The sequence below is a fragment of the Cucumis sativus genome, unplaced genomic scaffold (genome assembly GCF_000004075.3).
Source record: "Cucumis sativus cultivar 9930 unplaced genomic scaffold, Cucumber_9930_V3 scaffold41, whole genome shotgun sequence".
Lineage (NCBI taxonomy): Eukaryota > Viridiplantae > Streptophyta > Magnoliopsida > Cucurbitales > Cucurbitaceae > Cucumis > Cucumis sativus.
In genome coordinates, this window is record NW_022279549.1 from 242,095 (window position 1) to 258,300 (window position 16,206).

General features: G+C 34.5%; 1 long non-coding RNA gene across 1 annotated transcript; it reads left to right on the forward strand.

Moving 5' to 3' along the window:
• The first annotated feature begins 12,477 nt into the window (after nucleotides 1-12,477).
• LOC116405887 lies at nucleotides 12,478-15,855 on the forward strand. Its single transcript, XR_004218965.1, has 2 exons — nucleotides 12,478-12,550; nucleotides 15,346-15,855. It is a non-coding gene; the product is annotated as an uncharacterized LOC116405887 (long non-coding RNA).
• Nucleotides 15,856-16,206: the final 351 nt, after the last annotated feature.

The following is a 16,206-nucleotide window of genomic DNA, read 5'->3' on the forward strand; positions in this document are numbered from 1 at the left end:
TTTTGGATGACATGCATACACTGCATCACAATAATTACGTTTAGCATGTGGATCATCATTACTATATTTAGAGCATTTAGTAAAATGATCCCATACCATAGATGCATTTTTCCTCTTCTTTCGAGATGTTGGAGTTTTGGTCGTGCCATAATAACCTCAACGACATCTTTGTTACCATCGTTATTGCCATTGGTCAAACTTATCGACATTCTGCCTAGCGCCTACAATAAGGATAAAAAGAGGTTTTTAATTAGCATGAAAAAAATTGACATATTGAATTACAAAATACAAATACTTTTTGCTTAAGCAAGTAGCTAGTCAGTATAATTAACTTAGTAGTTAATATGTTTGTTAGTGATTAATATAGTATGCATTTAGTTTCAATTTTCTCACTATATTTTGTACTCAAGAAATGAGTATTTTTATTTAACACTCGTACTTTTCAAGATTTAAATGAAGCCTTTTCAAGATTTAAATGGAGTATTTCCTAAAATTGTAACTATAAATTTGATTTTCAAGAACTAAACACACACATATAAACACACAAAAAAAAAAAAAAAAAATAATACTATTGTTATATGAGTAAAGGCTTCCAAAAAAACATATCATACTATTGTTATCACAGTGTTATGAATGCGGCTTCACAACTTGAGTCCCATGAAGATGTAGACAAATTGACTAAGTAGGGAAGTTGACGATAACTATCAATATGGAAGATATTAATGGTCGGAAAAAAAAACTACCTACCTATCGTTTGCGTCGCCGGTCGTAGGAAGCCGTGTTCGTCGCTGGAAGGAGTGTCAGTGTCGAAGGATCCCAGAAGTAGCGTTTGCGTTGTCGGAGCCGGAGGAGAGTTCACGTGACGTTTCATTGTTTGCGTGCAGCAGCTGGAGGGAGAGTTCTTGTGGCCTTTTTAGTTTTCACGTTTTTTATTGTCTCTGCCGTACCAACTTCCAAATTTTGGCCTTTACCCTAATTAACTTATATTATATTATTATATACATATATTTTAAATAAAGCAATTTGATTCTGTTTGAGAATCGGTTTTTAACATCTTAAACCAAACTGAACTGAATTTTATGCGATTTATTTGAAATAGAAACTGAACCGAACCGTATGCATTCGGTTCGATTTTCAACTTCATTTTGAACACCCTATTTTCAATGATAGTATTCTATAGAGATAGTATTCTATCTCCTATGTATGTGAGACTCTAAAATTAAAATTGGAAATAGTTTGAAAACACAAAGATCAGATTTAATAAGAAATTTACAAATTGGAGTAGAAAGAAATTTGCAAATTACTAAAGTATATAACAAAGAAACGTTCAATTTACAGATTTGAACTATTGAGAAAGTGTAGGTTAAAGGATAGAGCATAATCAAAGTATTCTTCAGTAAAATTATACTTTTTTCCACTTGTTGGTTTGTTCTTGTTTTGAGATTGGTTGTATCCATAGCATGTTTGAAACTTTTGGCTTTTTCGATCCTCACCATTTTCTACCTTATGCTTTTCCTTTATTTTGCTTTTGTTTTCATTCTTCTTCTTCTTATGCGTCTTCTTCACTACTATCACTATCCATCTCTTCACTACTATCACTATCCATCTCTTCTCTAGTTTCATTATTATCAATATCAACAACTTGTTTACCCTTTTGCCTTTTTTTTTGGTTGTAAACATAATTCTGTCACTATTAGTATTTGTATCTTCCTGATTTTGCTCCCCTTCCACTTTCTAATCCTCTTTTTTTAGGACAAATTGTCTAAATTACCCTTATTTAATTTTTCCTTTTATCTTCCCTTCCATTTTCTCTCTCATTTTCTTCTTTTATCTTTTCCTTCTCTTCCATGACACCTTTATTCTCTCCATCCATCAACATATTCTTCTTCTCACAAACATAAAGGCAATTCTTTCCTTTTCATCATTCTCTATTATGTCTCCGTCTCTTTTTCCTCATTGATTTTGAAACTAATAGTGAAAGTTTGAAATGTGCGAGATATGTGCGAAATAAAACATCGGCCTAATAAACTTACTAAACATGCACAAAATCACTTCTAAATGACTTAAGAGGGCTAGCAATTTGATTGTGAAACTCATAGTGAAAGTTTGAAACGTGTGCGAGATAGGTGTGAGATAGTGCGAGATGCATGCGAAATAAAACATCCAGCCTAATAAACTTACTAAACATGCGTAAAATCACTCTAAATGCCTTATGGTGGGTAGCAATTTGATTAAGAAACTCATAGTGAACGTTTGAAACATGTGAGATAGGTGCGGGATAAAACATTCGGTCTAATAAACTTACTAAACATACACAAAACCACTCTAAATGACTTAGTGTTGGAATTTTTTGTCCTAAAACTCGTAGTTTGTAAATCATATTCTGTTCAATAAAGTTGTTATTGAGAAATTAAATATTATAATCTTAAATCCAATAAATCAAGTTCCAAGGCTATTTTTGAATAAACTTGAACTTTATGTGTAAACATAAACGTGGATCAAGTTCGAGTATATAGCCTAAATAGTCTATAGTATATGAAATAAAGGTTGGGCGCCTTATTTAGAGAAACTATGGATGCGCCCACTTTGTAGTACAAACGAGGTGATCCTAATCGTTCATGTAGAGACATGAAAGTGGGGGCATCCTATGTAAAATGTTTACATAAGACTGAACCATGAATTAGTCTTTTTTACGTTATAACACCGTTTACTGTTTAAAACTGACTATCTCAATTATTGATGACCTAGGTAACTTAGTCTTAATCCTGAGTTAACTATGAACTCCTGTTCACACGAGATTATCCTTAGATCTGCATAGGTGAGGGCAGCTCATCAGCGTTGGCCCAATAAGCCTCCCATTTCAGGGGTAAGATCGGGTGGATAGCTGGGAACATAGGGTACAAGATGGAATTCACTCCTACCCGCTTTAGGGTTAGTAGATAGGTTGTTCTCTTAACACTGAATCCAAGTCTTGAACAAGGGGCCCCACCCTCTCATTGGCCCGAGAGGGATTAAGTTTATAGGTTGAACCTTAAACCAATTGTTCAATAGTGGATTAGTGGGACTTAAGGAGCAAGATGTAATCTTGGGGGTAAAACGGTATTTTGACCAGCCAAGGTTACGAGCAACCTGTGAAGGATTAACTTACTGATTATGGTTTTATCAAATGGACACAAATATATCTATAGTGAGGGGAGTGCAACTACGGGACTTTAGTGGAATGACCCGTTAGTTAACGAATGTTGATTAACTCGGTTTAAAAGAGTTTAGCTAGTTAATCTTGAATCGTTGGAGCCCATGATCTATAGGTCCATTAGGTTCCTCTGCTAGCTCATATGGATTAAACTTAGAACAGTGTGATGAAATAAGTCGAATTGGGAGAAGAAAGGGAAACCGACAAATATAGTGATATAGTCGTCGGTCTTCTAATTAGAAATAGAGCTTTATGTTTTACATACTATAAGTATGAATGCGGATTCATACTAAGAAGCTCGAATTGATGGAATTGGTCAAAAATAGTAAAAAGTCAAAATGTTGACTTTTGACTTTGAAAAGTCAAACTTTGACCGGCCTTATATTCAAATGTGATTTGAATTTTGGAAAAATGAATGCGGATTCATGCTCGGGAGGTTGGAATTAGTCAAGACGGACAAAATGGTAAAAAGTCAAAATATTGACTTTTGACTAAGAAAAGTCAAAGTTTGACTTTTGACTAGAAATATCTAATGACCATTTTACCCTTGGACTAAGTTAGTGGGAAAATCAACATTTTGTTGGATAATCCCACTAACTCTTAAGTGGGATATGTGACTATATGAGATATAGACACCTAGCCCACTAAGTTCCACTAATTGTTAGTGGAACATTAGGTGATGAGATTTGGCAAATGAATTGCATGCATTTTTGCATGTAATTAGGTTATAAATAGAGGTGTTTTCAAATGTTGAAGAACTTTTGCCTCTTTTATCATTTTCATCATCTCAACAAAAGAAAAAAAAACCTTCCAATCCCATTTTATCTCCATTACTTTCTACACCAAAATTGGGTCCCACAACCCGGTTCTTTGTCTAGAGGATAGCAGTTGAGTACTAGTGGTGGTCTCGGTTAGAATTGGTAAGAAGATATCAAACCTTTTGAAAGCTTCAAAGGTAATATTTCTTAAAACCCTAATTTGATTAGTTTATGGTTACATGTTAATTGTGGCAATTAGGGTAGAAATTCGATTCTTTTTCCGCTGTGCATGACTTAGTTCTATCATGTGGTATCAGAGCATGCTTCATTTTTACCCAATTGCATGTGGTGGGTTCATATTTATTAGATAAATTTTGGTTTGAACTAAAATGGATATATTATGATTTTGGCTCTAGATTAAGTGTTTTTGTTCTAATTATTGTAATTAGCCTTGTTAATGGCTTATTTTTATTGTTCAAAGTGTTTGTAATTTTTTTAAAAAATAAAAAAGTCATTAGAGTTGAAGTTAGGCTGTAATTGGTTCAACCGGGTGAGAGAATTGAAAAAAATGAAGAAAAGAAGGTCACAGACCCGAAAACCCGGCCTTGACCCGCTTCGCGACCCGCCTGCGCCCGCGCGCCCTGGCGCCTGCGCGCCCCGCGCCCGACCCGTGTGCGCCTGGGCCTGTTTAGTTAATTGGGCCGGTTCAAGCCAATAAATTTGGTTTTTGGGCCGGTTCAAGCGGTTTCGGTTGGTTTTTCAGCCGGTTCGAAGTTTTTGGGAGTGGTTCTGTACTACACCAAATTAATTATGTAATAATTTAGTACTTAGCTTAATTTAGGAGCCAAAAATCAGTCCATTTTAGGGTGTTTTTTTTTATTTATGCATGTGATGTATGATTAAATTACTTTAAATTTGTATGTGCATTTTGAATGTCATATAGATTTAAAATCCCACCATAGGTTAACATGTTCATGCATTAAAATGTATGATATAAAGGTTATATTGTATTGTATGCATGTTAATTGATTAATATGGAAATTAATTAATATATTGATTAATTATTTAATTTAATTAATTATTATTGTTATTAATTATTAAATATGATTTAATTAATTAATTATTATTGATTTAATTAATTAATTAAATATGATTTAATTAAAGTTAAATAAATTAAAATCCATATTAATTGATTGTTTTTATAAGGTTATATATTGATAAAATGATTGATTAAGTTAAAAGTTTTTATAAGTGTTATAAAATAAATTAGACTTTTAAAATCAATAACAAAGATTAAATGCATGCTCACTTAGGTTAAACATATCTTCCATTTTTCATAGAAATAGGTCGATATCTTGTAAAACTGGTTACAAAAGGCTCACCTGGTTCAATCTTGTCAACAAGTCAGATAAGATGACTAAGGTTGGAGGTTCTTAAGTTGACGGTTTACGGAACACCTCCTACCTGGAGATCGTAATCAGTTCTTGAGCCTAGTTAACCTAGTTTTATGAGCATTCGTGAGAGGTGTGAGGTAATAAAAATGGTTTTCACCTAGACATCATAGGTTAAAATCCTGTATAATGGTTATACTTGGATGTTTTATCTAGACTTAAGATTTGTTTAAGTTAGCCTAAATATAAATCTTGAAGCTTGGATTACCCTATTTTTTTTCTTTAGAACACTTCAACTAGAGAAAAATAATGTATTTTAGCTCTAGTGTCCCTAAGAGTTCACACCGTGAGGTCCATGCAGGGCTTTGTGCCGTGCATAGGAGCGGCCTCCCTTCGGAGAGTGTTTGCATGGATCAAAATCAAGGTGAATAGGGGAAGTAGTTCATAGTAAGTGGGTGAGGGATTTGTGGCAGCACATCCCACGGTCTCTTCCATTAGGTCGCACCGTGAGATTTCTATAATATGCCTGCTTGTCTGCCCTGGAGCGACGTTCCCTTCGGAGGGTTGTATTATAGGATTCGGAACACCGCGAACTCCAAATCTGGATAGGTTTTCTTAGATTAGTTTTCATAAATGATTCTAATCTATGAAATCTGAAAATGGTGGGTAACACTTACAAGAATTACTAAGTTGTTAGTATATTCTTGACTAAAGTAGCGATAACTAAGTGCTATAAAGAATAAGCAGTTATTCTAGAGATAGCATCTAGTCAAGATTGTCTTGGTTCAAAGGAGGAATAATCAACTACCCTTCGGAGAAGGTTGTTCTAAACCTTTGAAATATTGTTGCAAAATACAAATAATGAAAGGGTACATTATTAGTAATTGCTAAATTAGATTGGATATTTTTTATGATTATAGTTTTTTCCTAAAAAGAATATGTTTGTTTTTCAGCATGAATAGCTCAATAGTTCAACTTTTAGCTTCCGAAAAACTTAATGGCGATAATTATGCGGCTTGGAAATCAAATCTTAACACAATACTAGTGGTTGACGATTTAAGATTTGTCTTAACTGAGGAATGTCCTCAAAACCCTGCCTCTAATGCTAACCGAACTAGTCGGGATGCATATGATCGATGGATAAAAGCTAATGAAAAAGCCCGTGTCTACATTCTTGCCATGTCTGATGTATTGGCAAAGAAACATGAATCCTTAGCCACGGCTAAAGAGATTATGGATTCATTAAGGGGAATGTTTGGGCAACCAGAATGGTCCTTAAGACACGAGGCAGTCAAATACATTTACACTAAGCGTATGAAGGAAGGGACCTCTGTTAGAGAACATGTTCTGGACATGATGATGCACTTCAACATCGCTGAAGTGAATGGTGGTCCCATCGAAGAGGTTAATCAAGTTAGTTTTATCTTAGAGTCTCTTCCGAAGAGCTTCATTCCATTCCAAACGAATGCGTCTTTGAACAAGATAGAATTTAACTTGACAACCCTTCTGAATGAACTCCAGCGATTCCAAAACCTTACTATGGGTAAAGGAAAACAAGTGGAAGCAAATGTTGCTACCACAAAAAGAAAATTTATAAGAGGATCGTCCTCTAAAACCAAAGCTGGACCCTCAAAACCTAATGCTCAAATAAAAAAGAAGGGAAAGGGAAAGACTCCCAAACAGAACAAGGGTAAGAAAGGTGCAGAAAAAGGTAAGTGTTACCATTGTGGCCAAAACGGGCACTGGTTAAGAAACTGCCCAAAATACCTTGCAGAAAAAAAGGCAGAGAAGGAAACACAAGGTAAATATGATTTACTAGTTGTAGAAACATGTTTAGTGGAATATGAAAATTGTACCTGGATACTAGATTCAGGAGCCACTAACCATATTTGCTTCTCATTTCAGGAAAATAGTTCTTGGAAAAAGCTTTCAGAAGGCGAGATCACTCTCAAGGTTGGAACAGGAGAGATGGTCTCAACTTCAGCAGTGGGAGATTTAAAGTTGTTTTTTAGAGATAGATATGTCATACTTAAGAATGTCTTATATGTACCTCAAATGAAAAGAAATTTAATATCTATCTCTTGTATTTTGGAACAAATGTATAGAATATCTTTTGAAATTAATGAAGCGTTCGTTTTCTATAAAGGTATTCTAGTTTGTTCTGCTATACTTGAAGACAACTTATATAAGTTAAGACCAACCAGAGCAAATTTTGTCTTAAATACTGAAATATTCAGAACAGCTGAAACTCAGAATAAAAGACAAAAAGTTTCTTCTAATGCCTATTTATGGCACTTAAGACTTGGTCACATAAATCTCAATAGGATTGGGAGATTAGTTAAAAGTGGGCTTCTAAGTCAGTTAGAAAATAATACTTTACCTCCTTGTGAATCTTGTCTTGAAGGAAAAATGACCAAGAGATCTTTTACTGGAAAAGGTCTAAGAGCCAAAGGACCCTTAGAGCTCGTACATTCGGACCTTTGTGGACCAATGAATGTCAAAGCTCGAGGTGGATATGAATATTTCATTAGCTTCATTGATGATTATTCAAGGTATGGTCATATTTACCTAATACATCATAAGTCTAATAGTCTTGAAAAGTTCAAAGAATATAAGGCTGAAGTAGAAAACGAATTAGGTAAAACAATAAAAATACTTCGATCAGATCGAGGTGGAGAGTATATGGACTTACGATTCCGAGACTATTTAATAGAAAATGGAATCCAGTCACAACTCTCTGCACCTAGTACACCTCAACAGAACGGTGTATCAGAAAGAAGAAACCGACCTTGTTAGACATGGTTCGCTCTATGATGAGTTTTTCTCAGATGTCAGATTCTTTTTGGGGATATGCTTTAGAAACAGCTGCTTATATTTTGAATAATGTTCCCTCTAAAAGTGTTTCAGAAACACCTTATGAGCTATGGAAAGGGCGTAAAGGAAGTTTACGTCATTTTAGAATTTGGGGTTGTCCAGCACACGTGTTGGTACAAAATCCTAAGAAATTGGAACATCGTTCAAAATTATGCTTTTTCATAGGTTATCCAAAAGAATCAAGAGGTGGTTTGTTTTATGATCCTCAAGAAAATAAAATATTTGTGTCAACAAATGCCACATTCTTAGAGGAAGACCACATCAGGGATCATCAACCTCGTAGTAAACTAGTATTAAAAGAAATTTCCAAAAGTGCTATAGATAAACCTAGTTCATCCACTAAGGTAGTTGATAAGACTAGGAAATCTGGTCAATCACATCCTTCTCAACAGTTGAGAGAGCCTCGACGTAGTGGGAGGGTTGTTCATCAGCCTGATCGCTATTTGGGTTTAATTGAAACTCAAGTCGTCATACCTGACGATGGCATAGAGGATCCATTAACCTATAAACAGGCAATGAAAGATGTAGATCGTGACCAATGGATCAAAGCCATGGACCTCGAAATGGAGTCTATGTACTTTAATTCTGTCTGGACTCTAGTAGATCAACCAAATGACGTAAAACCTATTGGTTGTAAATGGATCTACAAGAGAAAACGAGACCATGCCGGTAAAGTACAGACTTTTAAGGCTCGACTTGTGGCAAAGGGTTATACCCAGAGAGAGGGAGTAGACTATGAGGAAACTTTCTCTCCCGTTGCCATGTTAAAGTCAATTAGAATACTCTTATCCATCGCCACTTTTTATGATTATGAAATTTGGCAGATGGATGTCAAGACAGCTTTTTTGAACGGTAATCTTGAAGAGAGTATCTATATGTCTCAACCAGAGGGGTTTATAGAACAAGATCAAGAACAAAAGGTTTGTAAGCTTAAAAAATCCATTTATGGATTAAAACAAGCTTCTAGATCCTGGAATATAAGATTTGATACTGCGATCAAATCTTATGGCTTTGAACAAAATGTTGACGAGCCTTGTGTTTACAAAAAGGTCGTCAATTCCATTATAGCATTTTTAGTCTTATATGTAGATGATATTCTACTTATTGGAAATGACGTAGGATATCTTACTGATATCAAGAAATGGCTAGCTATGCAATTTCAAATGAAAGATCTGGGAGATGCACAATACGTTCTCGAAATCCAAATTGTTCGAAACCGTAAGAACAAAACACTAGCCATGTCTCAAGCATCTTACATAGACAAAATGTTGTCTAGATATAACAAAATGTTGTCTAGATATAAAATGCAGAATTCCAAAAAGGGTCTGCTGCCGTACATATATGGAATTCATTTGTCAAAGGAACAATGTCCTAAGACACCTCAAGAAGTTGAGGATATGAGAAATATTCCCTATGCTTCCGCTGTTGGAAGTTTAATGTATGCAATGTTATGTACTAGACCTGACATTTGCTACTCAGTAGGGATGGTCAGTAGGTATCAATCCAATCGTGGACGTGATCACTGGACAGCCGTTAAAAACATTCTAAAATATCTTCGAAGAACAAAAGACTACATGCTCATGTATGGTACAAAGGATCTGATCCTTACTGGATACACTGGATCTGATCCTTACTGGATACACTGAATCTGATCCTTACTGGATACACTGATTCAGATTTCCAAACTGATAAAGATGCTAGAAAGTCTACATCAGGATCAATATTTACTCTAAATGGAGGAGCAGTAGTTTGGAGAAGCATAAAGCAAACTTGTATAGCTGATTCCACAATGGAAGCTGAATACGTAGCGGCTTGTGAAGCAGCAAAAGAAGCAGTATGGCTAAGAAAATTCTTGACAGATTTGGAAGTCGTTCCAAATATGCATCTACCAATCACTTTATACTGTGACAACAGTGGTGCAGTTGCAAATTCAAGAGAACCTAGAAGTCATAAAAGAGGAAAGCATATTGAACGCATGTACCATCTTATCAGGGAAATTGTACATCGTGGTGACGTTGTAGTAACCTAGATTTCTTCTCAGCAAAACATTGCTGATCCTTTTACAAAAGCCCTCACGGCTAAAGTGTTTGAGGGTCACCTACACAGTTTAGGTCTACGATGTTTGTAAACTAGGACAAGTGGGAGACTTATTGGCCATGTGCTCTAGTTTCATATATATTCTCTCATACCACATCTCTCATACCACTAGGAATTTTAGTCCAAGTGGGAGTTTGTTGGAATTTTTTGTTATAAAACTCGTAGTTTGTAAATCATATTCTGTTCAATAAAGTTGTTATTGAGAAATTAAATATTATAATCTTTTAAACCGAGTTAATCAACATTCGTTAACTAACGGGTCATTCCACTAAAGTCCCGTAGTTGCACTCCCCTAAGAATTGGATAGCATTTGAGTACTAGTGGTGGTCTCGGTTAGAATTGGTAAGAAGATATCAAACCTTTTGTAAACTTATGGTTACATGTTAATTGTGGCAATTAGGGTAGAAATTCGATTCTTTTTCCGCCGTGCATGACTTAGTTCTATCACTTAGGAGGGGTAGCAATTTGACTGAGTAGGGGTAGCAATTTCACAGTGAAACTCATAGTGAAAGTTTGAAACGTGCAAGATAGGTGAGAAATGCTGCGGGATGGTTGCAAGATGCGTGCAAGATAAAATTAAAGGGCCTAATAAAGTTAATAAACATGCACATAAGTAATTGAGCTAGTATATACGCTTGAAGTAATTCAAATTGGGATAATTTAGAAACTACACTTGTAATATTTGCCCAAACTTGTACTTCAAATTGGGATAAACTACACTCAAAACTTGACAAAATGAACCAATAAAACTATTTAAAAATGAGAAAATATCAACCGATAGAGCAATCCCATGTGTGAGCATTTGATAGAGGGGTCCTCTTTGTCACCTATTTCCTAATCTTTGGTGCTAATCTCCTCTTCGTTAGCATTATAAGTCCACTCCAAACATCAACAAATTCTCATTCAAGCTCTGAAGCTTCATTTTTACATCAATTTCTTAGAGACAACCCTTCAAACTCACTCTTCTTTGGCTCTTTCTATCACTTAAATCAAATACAAAAATGAGAGTTCATCTGCCTTTGCTTCTCCTCAATGCCAAGCAAATATTCAGAATGCGATCTGTTTCAATAAGATGTCATTCCAAGTAGAATAATATTGTATATTGATTTTCTGTATAAATATTAAAGCAATACAAATAAACAACAAAATCATACAAAATTAGCTCAAGCTCCACGATGAATTAGTGTTCTTTCTTTTCTGTGCCCGTGTCTAAACTAACCTCTCATAAGTTGTCACATTTTCACCGAATCTCTTCTCGCACATTGCACCATAACCCCAATGAAAAAATATAGAATACCGGTCCAAATGCAACCCAAAATGAAAATTTTTCCTAACCATTTGCCACACTCACAATCCCAATTTTCTTCAAACATGATGAAAAGAAAGAAAAATTGAGGAAGTACTAACCGAAATCGCTGGAAATGAGGAAAATAAATCGCTTGAACGGAGAAGAAATCGTCCGACGATTGTCGAAAAACTGAAACTTAAATAAATTAAGAATGAAAATTTTGATTATAAAACCTAAACAAATTAAGAACGAAAAATGTTATAAAAAGTGAGTTTTGTTGTAGTGATGGGTGCTTGACCAATCGACGGTGATGAAGAAGACAACGACGACTGAGAAAAGAGAAGAGTTGAAGTCGGCTGCATTTTGCCTCAGTAGAGGAGAAAGTGAGGGAGAAGGAGAAAGGAGAATAAAAGCAAAAAGTTGATTTTAAGGGTTTTTTTAATTGAAAGACAATATAGACTTTTTATAGCTTATTTGTCCTAAACCCTATCATTTTTAAAAACTCATCTCAAATCTTTTTATACCCTTCCAATTAATACAATCTTTGATAATTTCCCATGTTTCATGGGTCAAGTTGGATTGAGTTGGTCATATTACCGAACCAAACCAAATTGAAGTGGGTCGAGGTTCGATGCAAGTGTAAAAGTTAGTTTAAAGTTAAAATTAAACCCTTGCCATTATCTTCGTTCGTATTCGTCCGCCATTCCCCCTTCACCATTCTCCATTCGTCGTGGGTCTTTTACGGCGTTCTGTGCAAAAATATCACCCACCAAAACCGTCGTTCTCTGCCATTTGTCGGTCTTCTCCGGCGTGGGTCTCCATCAGCCTCCGACGTAGGTCTGGCTTCCGTCTTCCGTCTTCCGTTTCTGTTCACGTGGGTGGTTCGTAGTATCTTCCGTCTTCTTGGGTTCTTCGTCTCTCATTCTCCATCAGTCTCTTCTCCTTTGAGGTATTTGACGATTTTATGTTTACTTACGATTATGTGGACGACTGTCTGTCTGTAGTCTATGATATATAGATTTTCGTTGATTTTGTGACTATTAATTGAGAATGCATCTGTTTTTTGGATGATGGTTTGTTCGAGTTGTGTTGGCTTGTGATCAGATTGCGTTCACTCGGTATCCTAATTTGTGTGTGTGTGTGTTATTAGTGTTTCCCCCTTTTTGCTTTGTTGATTCTTCTCCTTTTCTTTGTATTCGTTGTATTTTCTTTGTTGATACACACACAGAGTTAAGTGGTTTGGAAAGAAGAAGCCTACGTTACGTCCATTGTGAAATTAGTTTAGTTATTTTCGACAGAAATTAACAATCTCTGTATTCACAAAGTAGTATGTGTTTGTGTATAGATTAATAGAAGTATGTGTTTGTGTATATATTTCTTGACTGTCTTGGGTGGATATGTACGTAAGAAGTCGCTATTAAGGTTGCTATTGAATGCGGTTAGAGACCACACATAGATTTTGTAGTTCTGTTGAGGTTAAACTGATTTCAAAAGGTGTTTGGTGATCTGTGTGTAGAGAAGAAAAGTGGAAGGATTTAGCTTTTAAAAAGCAAAAAGGACTTTATACATCTAATATATGTACATAAATTGATTTCCTTTCTTCCATGGACAAACTGAAATCCCATATAAGCCTCTTTCACTAACATCCATAAATGTCACAATGGAAACTTACAGATGTTTTGTGTTTGTCATTTTACATCCTTCCACTTTTTGCTTTCTGTATAAAATCTCCAATTTCTAAGTATTCCTTTTACCACCTTATTGCTTTCGTTCAATTTCTTCTCCACACACAGATCACCAAACACCTTTTTAAATAGATTCTAACTTTGTCACCTTTTAAGAAGTTCAACCCATTGATATAACAAGTGTTTGATAGCTGATTTGTTTTTGCTTTAATTTTCTTTTAGATTTGTTAGATTTGAACTTCAATTTCCTTTTTTTTTTAATGATATGATACTTATTGTTCAAGTTTGGTAAATTATCTCATAAGTGATAAGTCAATGATTGTTACCTAATCAATTACTAACAAGTTATGATATGTTTTACTTATTGTTTTCTTCGATGATTATTAGTTAAAAATTATGTGTTTTTTTGTTTGTTTTGTTTAATGATTATTATGATGACTTCATTCTCTATCGACGAAACTTCAAAACAAAGTTGTTCTAGTCCAGTGTTAGGAAAAAGAAAACCTGTTAAACCACCACCATCAGATGAAAACATTTTATAAAAGTAGAAGGATGTGATCCTAAATATCCTAGGGTTACTGGTAAACATTGTTGGACTTTATATGCTTGTGATTCCAAAAGAAATGGTTCAACTAATTTAAAAAGACATTTAGAGAAATGTAAGAAGATTGGAAGATAATGTTGAAGGAGAGGGAGATTCTGAAAGTAATAATGGCTACATTCTTCACTCAAGAAAATTATAGAACAATGCTTGCTAGTATGGTTATCTTGGATGAATTGTCATTTAAATTTGTAGAAAGTGAAGGATTTTATCAATTTTGTCGAGCATTAAATCCAAAGGTTGTGATTCTATCAAGAGTATTTGTTTCAAATGATTGTTTTCAGATGTATATAAAAAAAAAGTTAAAAGTGTATTAACTTGAAGTGGGCAAAGAGTTTGTTTAACAACGGATATGTGGACTTCTGTGCTAAATTATATAACGGCTCATTTCATTGATGATGATTGGAACCTTCACAAAAGGATTTTGAACTTTTGTCAAATAGCTAATCATAAACGAGATACAATAGGGAGAGCCATTGAAAATTGCTTAGAAGGTTGGGGTATTGATAGACTCTTTACTATAACAGTTGATAATGCAAATTCAAATGATGTAGCCTTTGCATACTTGGTTAAAAAGTTTAGAGGCAAAAATGGGTTGGTGTTGGAAGGTCAATTTATTCATGTTAGATGTTGTGCCCATATTCTTAATTTTATTGTTAGTGATGCCTTAAAAGATTTTCATGGGTCTGTCATTCGAGAAATGTTGTGAAGTATGTTAGGTCATCTCCTGCTGAACTGCAAATGTTTAAAGATTTTGCTAAAGAAGATAAAATGTCAACAAAAAATTGTCTTACGATGGATGTTCCAACACGATGGAATTCTACTTTTACTATGTTGGATGGAGTAATTAAGTGTTAAAAGACGTTTGAAAGATTAGAGGAGCACGACCCTAGTTATTTGCCAAAGGATGATATTTCTACTGTTGAAGATTGAGATAATGCAAAAGTGTTTGTAAAGTTCCTAAAAACTTTTTCAGAGGTAACAATGAAGTTTTTTGCATCTATGTTTGTGACTTCAAATATATTTTTTCAAGCACTTTGTTTGAGTCAACCTTTAGCACGGGAGGACGAGTGTTAGATTCTTTTCGAAGTTCATTAACTCCTCAAATTGTGGATGACATGATTGAAGAAATTGACGAAGATAGTATTCTTTTTGAAGTAAACATTTAAAATTTAAAATTGTCTCCTTAAGCTAACGGTTTGTCATTTTGATCTAGAATTCATAAACATAGGAAAGGAGATATGGAATTTGCATTTGAGAATCTGAATCATGACTCTATGGTTTAAATCCCTACTCTCAAATCTTTATTCACATCTTTTTGTTTTAAATTGTTAACTTGTTAAATATTGAATCTTGTTTTTTTAGAATCATGAAGCACAATGATGGATAAACTTTATACTCCCTAGTCCTCATCATAGTAAGTTCTTTGCTTTAACTTATAAATTATTCTTTTTCTAGGTAGTTCACTGAATTAGTAAACTCCTTCTCTATGCAACAAGGGAGAGGTGGAAAGCAACTTGGCTAGATTTGTGGTAATAAACTAATAGGTGAAAAGTTAAATGTTGGAGACCCACATTGTTCTTTCATTCAAGCATTGTTGATAGCTCAAGGTTTTGATCCATCCAAGCTTGTAAATTATAACATACTGCACCAATTGCACTATTATGGTGATTGTGATGAATGTGTATGAGAGTCAAATTTATTAAAATTAGTTATCTTGCAATCACCATTGAAAAGAAAGAAGAAATACACAAAAAGAAGATTCGACCCGACCCGATCCATTTTGACCCGACCCAAATTCAGGTCAGGTTGGATCATAACAGTAAGAAATCCATGCATTTCAAGTCGGGTCGGGTTGGAAGAAAAACTGACCCGACCCAGCCCAATTATATCCCTAGTGTAACATATATAAATGATCAATGCTTGTGTTATTGGTGTTTCTAAATTTGTGATTTCGATATTTTCTTCTTTAGTTTCTTCACCTATCTGTTAGTAAATAAAGTAAGAATGTTAAAAAATATCATATAGATGTTTAGGATTGTGCATCTTATATATAAATATATAGAGCACTATATCTAACTATCACATGTAGACATATTTATTGTTTGTAAAAGAATTAAACCTGCTTTCTAAATCCCCTAGTTGTGTTTTTGGTATTTCTAAATCTATAGTTCCTATTGTTTCCAAATCACTTGTGTTTCAAGGATCAATAGAAAAAGAAAAAACACAATTGTTTTTTATTTAGAAGTTAAGCAATTTTAAACAAACACTAACTGTAGAGCATGTTGTTGCATAGTCCACCATTGTACTGACTTCTTC